This window comes from Cryptomeria japonica, chromosome 1 (assembly GCF_030272615.1).
Source record: "Cryptomeria japonica chromosome 1, Sugi_1.0, whole genome shotgun sequence".
Lineage (NCBI taxonomy): Eukaryota > Viridiplantae > Streptophyta > Pinopsida > Cupressales > Cupressaceae > Cryptomeria > Cryptomeria japonica.
Genome location: NC_081405.1, coordinates 566987462 through 566997447, shown reverse-complemented (window position 1 = coordinate 566997447; position 9986 = coordinate 566987462).

Genomic DNA, 9986 nt, shown 5'->3' with positions numbered 1-9986 from the left:
AATGTCTGAACTGATAAACAACATGTAGAAATGTCAAATTATAGTTTCGGTTGAGTATAATATACTCTGCTCTGCTACACTACTCTATTCAGTTATATTCTAGAGCACAAATCCTTTACTTGCACACATGAAATTGCACACAATCGCTCATAAATACTTTCAACCAAAATACTATACACTCTGCCAGATGTCTTGTTCTATTTCATCAAGCCTCAGGAAAACTCAAGCTTACTTCAAGTATGAACAAATTAAGAACTACGGATGGGATATCTGACATCAGTTGCCATCAATGAAAACATCTGATCATCTATGTGGTGTCTCTTTCCAAAAATATCCCCCTTTGGCATTGATTGCAACACTTACCTGAAAAATGACTAAGTGTCAGAACCAAAACCAAAATACTATACACTATAATACTCCAAAAATCTAACAGCCTGACTCCAAAAGACTCTCCCTAAGCTTTTTATAGCATTTTTCACTCGCCGACTCCAATAGACTCTCCCTAAGCTTGTTACAACATTTGCACAAAATCTATATATAGAGAATATATAAATACAATCCTTACAAATGATAGAAAATATCAGCAAAAATGTTTTTTCGACGACTCCAAATAGCTATCCCAACCCTTCTTGAGGCATTCTAAAATTGTTATAAGAGCATTGGAAAAATATTCTTGTGCCCCTCCTGACTTAAGATCTGTCAATTCACTGGGAGCCATGGCATTCTAAGCATCTTGCAACCAACTAAGCAATGTATCTAACTTAGAAGTGATGAGACTTTGAAGCTCTCCAACCTTGCCAATGATCGTCTCCTTTTCATGGCTCAAGATTCTCATCTTATCAAGTAGAGATATTACTTGATCTTCCTTTCTTCTTATGGAGATTGACAAAGGATCAAGTAACTGTGATATACCTGCCAGTTACCCTTTGTGCTCCTTATACTTCTTCTCAACCTCTCTAGTGAAATTGGATAATGATAGGCATGATTTGTAAATGTTGCCTCATTCATATAGTGCATCTTGAATGCTCTTAATGCAAGTATCCAATGAGACTTTATTGCTAGCAATAATCCTCTTTAATGTCCTCATCCTTTTAGCATTAAACTCATTGCATACCTTCGCCTCTGCAGACTTCTCAAGAGACTCAAATTGAGTATCCATTGATTTGATCAAACCCCTTAGCTATCCGGAAGGAGTATCTGATGTGTCCCTCTGAAATGATGGCATTATCTTCTCAAGGATATCGGAAGCCTGAGTGAGCATCTCACTATCCTCTAAGTGGGATTTTAACAAGTCCTCACTAGCCTTGGCCTGAGAAAATGTAGCTAATTGGATCTTTTGGATGGGGGACATAGAGGCTAGGTTGATAGGGCCTTGGATGAATTCTGTATCATTCACAATATGATTTCCCTTTACTAACTCTTCAATGTCTCTTTCCACCATAATAGCTTCAACCTTTACCTCAACTTTCTCCTTCTCAGCTTCCTTCTTATCATCAGCCTTAGGCAGTTCTTCAATGGTGAGTGTTAGAAGACTCTGAGAATCATCTACTTTTTTTGCATCACCTTCACCCTTATCTATTGCATCCTCATTTCCAGTATTTTCTAGAACATTTACCTCTATATGATCATCTGCCTGCACATCCAAAATAGAAGGAGTATCATTCTTTGACTTCTCTTCTAGATCATGTTGAGTTTTCTCAGGGACAACCTCATATAAATTCTATGGAATTTTTTTTCTCAAAATTGCCTCAATGTCCTTTACAACTTCTTATGTCTTTCCAATCATTATCTTATTTTCCCTTGTCTTACTTTGGAACTCATTCTTAGCCAACTTAAGAATTCTAGCTATCTCCTCCTTAGAGATCAATGAGCATAAATTAACTTATACGTATTCTCTTAGTCTCTCATCTTCCTTATTTGCCATTACTCTCCTTGCATCCAAAATTTCATACAAACTCTTGGGTATCTTTGACATTATCTCAATTAGAGACTTATTATATACATTCAAGTATTCTACAGTAGCTTCCTCTAATGATATTTTACCATTTGCATTAAAATTGTCATACCACTCTATCAGAGGCTTTAGATTACCATTTTTTACTACCTCATTAACAATTTTATTCAAGGACATAAGAGTTTAACTTCAAGTTTTTCTTTCTTTAATACCTCATCAATTCTCGATGGTTTAGATTTCTTACTAGATGCTTTAGAAACTATAGAGACCTTAGTTACTTTGGATTTTACTTCCTTCCCCACTTCATCTGAATCGGTTTCTTCATTATCCGTAGTAACAAATCTTACTATCTTTCTCTTTTCTCCCTTGCCGGATGACTTGGATTTAGATCTAATAGGCTTCTGAGCACTGGAGGAGGGTGAAAAGCTCCTTGATTGCCTTGACTTATGAGAAGGGGCTTCTAGTTTAGCTTTCTTTGGCTTTACAGTGTCTTCTTCACTTAGTATATTCTATTCCCTAGCTCTCCAGACTGCCTCCTTGGTAATCCCAAGGTTCTCCGCCAACTACTCTACCTCCTTCCTCACCATTTTCTACATCTTTGGCTTCTTGAACTTAGCATGTAAGTCCAAGCTCATTTATGCATAGGTTCCAAACCTTTCTTCTATTGCATCCACCAGTTTTCTCAATAGATGCTATGCATATAACTCAAGGATCTGTTCATCCACCTCATACCCCATGGGCATGATCCATGAAGTTATGGGTTCCACTACCTCCATCAAACATTGGTCTATATCAACCATGAAGCAGATGGTATCCTAATACTTCTCCACCACTAATTTAGGGATTCTCTCCCTACTCTACATCATGGTCTGAAAAGTCTTGAAATACACCCAGAATGTGGTATTCTGAACCTTAGAATCCCCAAGGCCATAAAGTGTTTCTTTGATTTGGATTGCCACAGGCTTGTCATAAGCCCATTGCACTTCGGCAACTCCCAAAATCTCATTCATGAAATAGAAGTATAGGCATGGAATCAAGGTCCCATACTTGAAGATATGCATCTTATCCTATTTAATTTTGGCCAAATTCTTCATAAGCTCACTACGGAGCAACTCACACAAATCATACTTCTTGTCTTCCTTCATCATCTTATAAGCTTCATAAATGTTTGTTTTGAATACCGAGTTATCTTGACTAGAATGGTAGACCTTGCAACCTATCACCATAGAGGAAAACTTGAAATCGTACTCCAAGATGTCATTAATTGCTATCGCTCTCCTGTCAAACTTGGAACCAGTAGCATCTGTGACCATCTAATTCTTTACTGCCTTCAGCGCAGGCAAGTCACCGATCGAGCACAAACTAGTAACAACTCAAATGACATTCTTTTTTATTTTGTGTGACTTATCCAACCACATGAATTCATCATGCATCCTACTAAGAATGTACTAGACCCATTCTGATTCATCGAACATTGGAAAATTGATGAACAGTGCAAAACCCTTTTTTCTATCGACTTGAATTTAGATTTCAAGCTACATATCTCATCAATCATGTGTTGGGTGTATAAATTCAGCATCTGAGTGCTTCCAAGTTCCTCAATGTTGCAATGATGATAAACTCTAATGTCTTCTATGTACAGGACTCTGTATGGGACTGATGATAATGCACCTTGTGAATCATCCTCCATTGATATGTAAGGGTGTTTCTTGAAATTGAGTCTTGCCCTTTCAGTGACATAAACGACCATTGGGATTGTCGTACCACAAGATGCCATTTTTGAAAGTTTTAAGCTTCAAATTTAAAGAGTTCACTAAAAAATACCTTGACAACCAGATGCAAAAAATCTCATGTCAAATCTTCTCCTCACTTTGGTTCTCTGAAACTCCTGATTGTAGAGTGCTCTTCTCTTCTCTCACTTCGAATGCAGGATGAAAAGTGAATGGTTAAATCACTTTTTATCCTCTTCATACATAACTTTTCATTTTATTAATAAAATCACTTTTCCCTAGTACTTTTAGATACTGTATCTTCAAGAATTCCTTTTTGGATCTTCAAAACTGCTCAAACTCTTCCATAAATCCTTCAGATAGATTAGTCATCATTAATTTTGACTTCTGCAACCTGCCAGGATTAGGAACATATACCAAACAAGGGGTTTGTAAGATCTTCATAAGAGCTCCCCCAAGTCTGGATGCCTTAGCTTAGTTACCAGATGTAGTTCCAACATCGAAATTAGGTGTAGACCCACTTCTTGCATCATTATCGCTCTTTTTTACCCATGTCTTCTTCAATGATCTCTGATCTCTTCAACTTTTGCTTTTCCCTTTTCATCTTCCTTCATATTCATTTTCTTGTCTTCCGACCCTCTTCTATTCATATTTTTTGCTTCTACAGTATTTAGGAATGTGACCGGATTTTTTGCAAGAATAGAAAACAACATTTCCTTGCATGGGCCTATAGTTCATCTGATTTCCTCTTGTTCTCCATTTATTAGCAATATGTCCAAACCTACCACATGCATAACATCTTACATTTCTCCTATTTTGAAAGTTGTTCATCACACTTATGCATTCATTTTCCTTACGACCATACTTGTTGCACTTATAACATTGACTGGAGAAAGATGGACCAATATTATTCATCCTATTTCTGCATTGACTAGCCATATGACCAAATTTATTGTAAACAAAATAGATACCATTGAACTTATGAGCATTAGGTTGCCTTACTGGAGGCCTTCTATAATTATTCTTCTGATGTGCCGATTTGGTATTGCCTTGACCAGATCCGGAGCTTTCACCTCTCTCAAATCCAAGTCCTCGCTTGTCATCTCCACTCTTCTGGCTTGCAAGCATTTATTCAAGCTTAGCTGAGATAATCTTGAATTTCTCCTTATATTCATTTGCATTAGCAAGTTCATCTCTAAGCATGATAATCTATCTCTCAAGATCTTGCTCATTGTTCTTGGATTGTAGTAGTTCAAGCTTTTGCTGATCATTTTCATAGTTGAGTCTACAACATTCACCAGATCTTTCTTTCAGGGACTGATTAAGGATCTCTTCATTCTTCTTTCTTGTTTCAATCTCCTTTGTCAACCTCATCACAATGGCTTCCATCTCATTCTTTTGAACTGCATTCTCTCTAGCAAGTTTCTCACATTCCTTTGTCTTATCCTTCTGTAGCGTCCTAAAATTGCGACACTTGCAATTTCGACCGCATTTGGGTCTTCACAATGGCGATGCAACATGGAACCTCAATGGAGACCTCGAAACTTGTTCATGACATCAAAAACTGCATTTTTCAGCACCCTGGCCTGATCCTCCTTGCACCCTGCTGTCCCGGGAGGTGGGACCATGGCGCCCAGCGCCCTGGTCCTTCAGGACTAGGGTGCCCAGTGCCCTGGTCCCCCAGGACCATGGCGCCTAGCGCCCTGGTCCCTGGCCCTGTTTTGGGCCCGGTCTCTTTTGGGCATCGGGTCTTTAAGTTTGCAATTCGGGAAATAATGTTTCCTGGTCGGCCTAAGGTCGGAAAAATCAGTCTATCAACCCTAATTGACAAGTATATAAACTACTGTGTGGGGGAAAAAGCGAGACTAGGTTAACATGCCCTAATCCTACCTTTTGACACACATTACGGAATACAAAAGAGCCTAGAGATATTGCACAATTGGCTACTTCTTTTTGTGAAAGAGAGAGCCACGGGATATCTATTAGGATTTCTATTCCTTTGTTGAAATTGGAAGATCAAATGATGCAAGTTCAATCCCTAACCTCAAAATGCAAGTAGGAACTAATGACAAGATTGCAGAATTGAACTTAAATGATGGAAAGCTGTAAACACAAGGATAAGACAAGAATGAAAATGTGTACCCGGAGTTAAAATCTGACTGAAAATGTTCGGGACGGGGGCGCGGGTGCCACTGTCCTGATTCTACCCCTGAAACTACTCCGGAAACTGCTGTTTTTGCACTTTGGAAAAAGCTGTCAAAAATGCTGAAAATGCTGTCGGACCAGGGCGCCCAGCGCCCCTGTCCCAGGGACCAGGGCACCCAGTAGGGACCAGGGCGCCCAGAAGGGACCAGGGCACCCAGCGCCCCTGTCCTGGCAGGACCAGGGCGCCCCACGCCCCTGTCCTGGTCTTTTTCTCTGAAATTTGGTGGGAAGGTCGGTCTCAGTCTGCTTCTCCCGGATCTGCAACCTGCGCCGTCGTCCGAGTCCTGAAACCTGCACTTATATCTGAAAAGGTGTTTGGGCAGCTATATAGGGTTTTGCCTTAGTCAAACCCCCGCTTCGGTGATTTCCACCTCCACGAATAGCCAAGTTGTATTGTAAAATGTATTGTGTGTGCAGACCTAGTGTGTGTGCAAGGTCCAAAATGCAAGAAAGCAAACTAGAGCAACCTAGAAAGTAAACCCTAATTGCTTGTAAATGATGATGCAAATGCTCTAAATCAAGATGCAATGTGATCTAAAGCATGAATAAATGATGTATCAAAGCTTATGTAAGGACATGAAAACAATATGAAATCATACCCAACCCTCAAGGGAGGAGTACAAGCCAATCTTCAGTCGGTAATCTCCTATTGTTCTTCAATGTCTTCCAAGCCCTAAATGGATGAATGAATGAATTTGATAGATGCTTGATAGAGTGATGTTGAATGTTGTTGAAGTCTTCAAAGATCTGCTCTTTCGCTGCATAGAAGGTCCTTGAAAGCCAAAAATCGGATCCCTTCAAATGAGGAAAGAGAGCTTTTATGTATGAAACCCTAGGTCATAAATTCGTATTTTGGCCGACCTAGAGATTGAATATCCCGCCAATTTCTTGGGGTTAAGCTTTATTTTATGATTGGATCGTGCTCCCAAAATTTCGGGAAAAATGTCCGGGACCATGTTGCATGGGCGCCATGGTCCCGACAACTTTTCACCAAATTTTCAGGGCCGTCGGATATGATGATTTTAGAGAGAATCCCGAAGTTACAGGTGATTTCGAGATGTTTAGACCCCGAAACCAAGCCCCCAAGTTCGAAATAGGACTTAATTAGGGTTTTTGATTAAGTGATGTATTGGAGGAATAAAATGAAAGGGGCACACTTTAATGAAAGGGCCCAACTTTATGATATGGGAGATGATAAAATAGGACATTAGAACTAATTAATTTAACTAATTAAGTGCTAAAGGGGAAATGCAATGCAAAATGCAAAATGCGCCAAGGCGGGTGCTAAACTAGGTGTGAAATTGTACCACCCTAGCAAGTGCGTACAATTTACGACGCTACAACTACTTTTCCTCTCCTAGAAAGGGAGGAAGAAAATAAGCAAGAGCAAGACGTGGAAGCAACATTCAAACAGTCAAACATTCAAACATTCAAGCATTCAAGCATTCCTTCAAGCAATTGAGCATTCTAAGTCTCCATTCAAGGCTAAGTGTTGCATTCAAGACAAGGATTCAACCATTGAAGAGGAGATCACTTACAACACATAACATACAACATACATTACACCTTAGCATGTAAGAATACAAACATTCTTACAACAAGGTATCAGTACTTGTTTACATTACAAACATTTACATTTACAACATTCTCATTTCTTGGTTAATTCCAAAACCAAGGTTTGACCTAAAGGCAAACCCCTAATCCCTAACCCCCCTATCGTCCTCTCTTTTCTGTGTGTAGGTTGCAGGTATGCGGCTGTAATTGAAGATCTGGAATCCTTGTGCAGAGACGAACAAATCCACCTTCGTTTCGCGGATTTTTTGGAGGACCGTGTGCACGTCGGGCGCCATCGTCCTGTCAACTTTCACTCAAATTTGCAGAATAGCACCGTCTCAACATTTTACTGCTAATTCCAGGTCCGCAGCTTCATCCCATATCCCTATCTCTGTTTATAAGTGAATCTTTCTTGCTTCTACATGCATTCCTAGTTCAATCTTTCTATCCACATTCTTTACAAAAGAGGGTATCCTTGCTATCACAACCCTTGAAACTCATTTAGAATCCAATCTTGCATTGTGTGGGATTGGATCTTGTGGGTTTCAACCCCTCTTTTGAATGTAAAGTCTCTCCTAAGTGAAAACCATCAACCCTAGTGATCTCCCTTCTCTCTCCTTGGAGTTGGGGAGGGGAGGACAACTAGGGTTCGATTTTTCTGCTTTACATTTTGGTGAACCCGACGTGAACATCCTCATTCTGATTATTCATGGTTAGATCTGAAAAATTTGCTTCTTTAATTACATTTCCATGTTTGATCTTTTGCAAATTTTAGAGGTTAATTGCATAAAAACCCTAAAATTTTCTTTTTAGTAATTAAACTTGTGGAATGTTTAATTGTTAATGCTTGTTTCAGATTTACCCTTCTATTGCAAATTATCAATTCATATTTGTGCTTTAATTCTGAAAATTAAGTGGTTAAATGTCAAAACCCTAATTTTTAAAACCTTCTTGATTCAACCTTTGACTGATAATTTCACTGATCAAAACACCTCCAAATCGGCTGTAATTTTGGATTCCGCACCAAAATCACAATATCTTTCATCCCTGAAAATTTGGAAAAAAGTTGTGAGGACCGTGTGCACCCCGAGCGCCATCGTCCTCGACATTTTTTTCAAAATTTTGGGAGCTAGATCTTACTGTATTTTTCTGCTAAAATCCAGAATTTTGGCTGATTTTATCAATTTTAACACTTTCAAAATTAAAGTCAAAGTTGGTCTAGTGATTGCTTGGATTGAGGTTTCTAATCATTCAAAAATTGTTGAAATTGAAATTTGTATTAAAATTGTGTTTCTTACAGTCCTAAATTTGAAAAGTGTGTTGGCATTCATTCGAAATTTCAGTGCTTTATTCAAATTTTTGCAGTTTGTGACTTTTGAAATTAAGTGTTTAATTGCAACAACTTTGATTTCCACTTTCAAATTCGAATTTTGCATGAAATCGAGTCAACTTTTAAATTTCGAAACTTGCATTGCTTTCAGTATTCCTTCTAAAATCATAAAATTCAAAATTTCAGTTTCCCCCTCTTTTTCAAAATTCAAATTTTACATTTTTCAACAATCTTGGTAGGATTCAATTTTGAGATTGCAACTTTAATTTGGCCTATCTACAAATCGTAAAATCACTCAATTTTTTCAGATTAGCTTTAAAATCATCATAACTTTCATCCCTGAAAATTTCGAAAAAAGTTGCAAGGACCGTGCGCACTCCGTTCGCCATGGTCCCGGACATTTTTTCCGAAATTTCGGGAGATTGGTTGATTTTATTGAAATTTGCTACCTCTAAAATTCAAAATCTTCTATCTCTCTTTAGTGCATGAGTTTTACAACAATAAGCCCTACTTACACTATTCCTATTAGACGAAGCCTTAGAATTAAGTCCTTCCAAGGTTTAATTACTGAGGAGATGGAACCTAATTTGAATGGCCTATTTAACGAGGACATGGGTAATTCCTCTAATCCTCTTAATGATGAAGAAGCTCTCCATGAGGTTTCTGTAGAACAACTTTCAAAATTGGATAACCAATTTGATGATTTTCGACAATGGATGTCTCAAGAATACCCCGATAGTCAAGCTCTTTCTTTAATTGAGGGTCTAAAACGTATGTTTCAAAGTGATAAGAATGGAATTGATATTTTGCGTGGTATTGCACACATTGTGGATTCGAATGTGATGCCGATGAAGAGTTGTGCCGAAACCTTAGGTTATACACAACCTCCTACTCAAGTTAATCATTCTATTTCTTTGACAACTCCTATTGCTAGTATACCTACTCTCACATCAAACATAATGACTACTTCAGTACAAGACATTCCTCCTATGATCACTAGTCATGGGGGCAATCCTTCTTCTTCAATCAACCCTCTTCCTTCATTCAATCCGACTTCTTCATTCATTCCTTCAATGAGTGTCCCTATTATATTTCCACAAATAAACATGACGCAAGGGGGCAATTCATTTAACCCTTCCATTCCTCCTTGTAGTGTTCCTCCTTTCCAATCATCTCCTATGACTAGCTATCATAATGTCCCACCACCTTACTC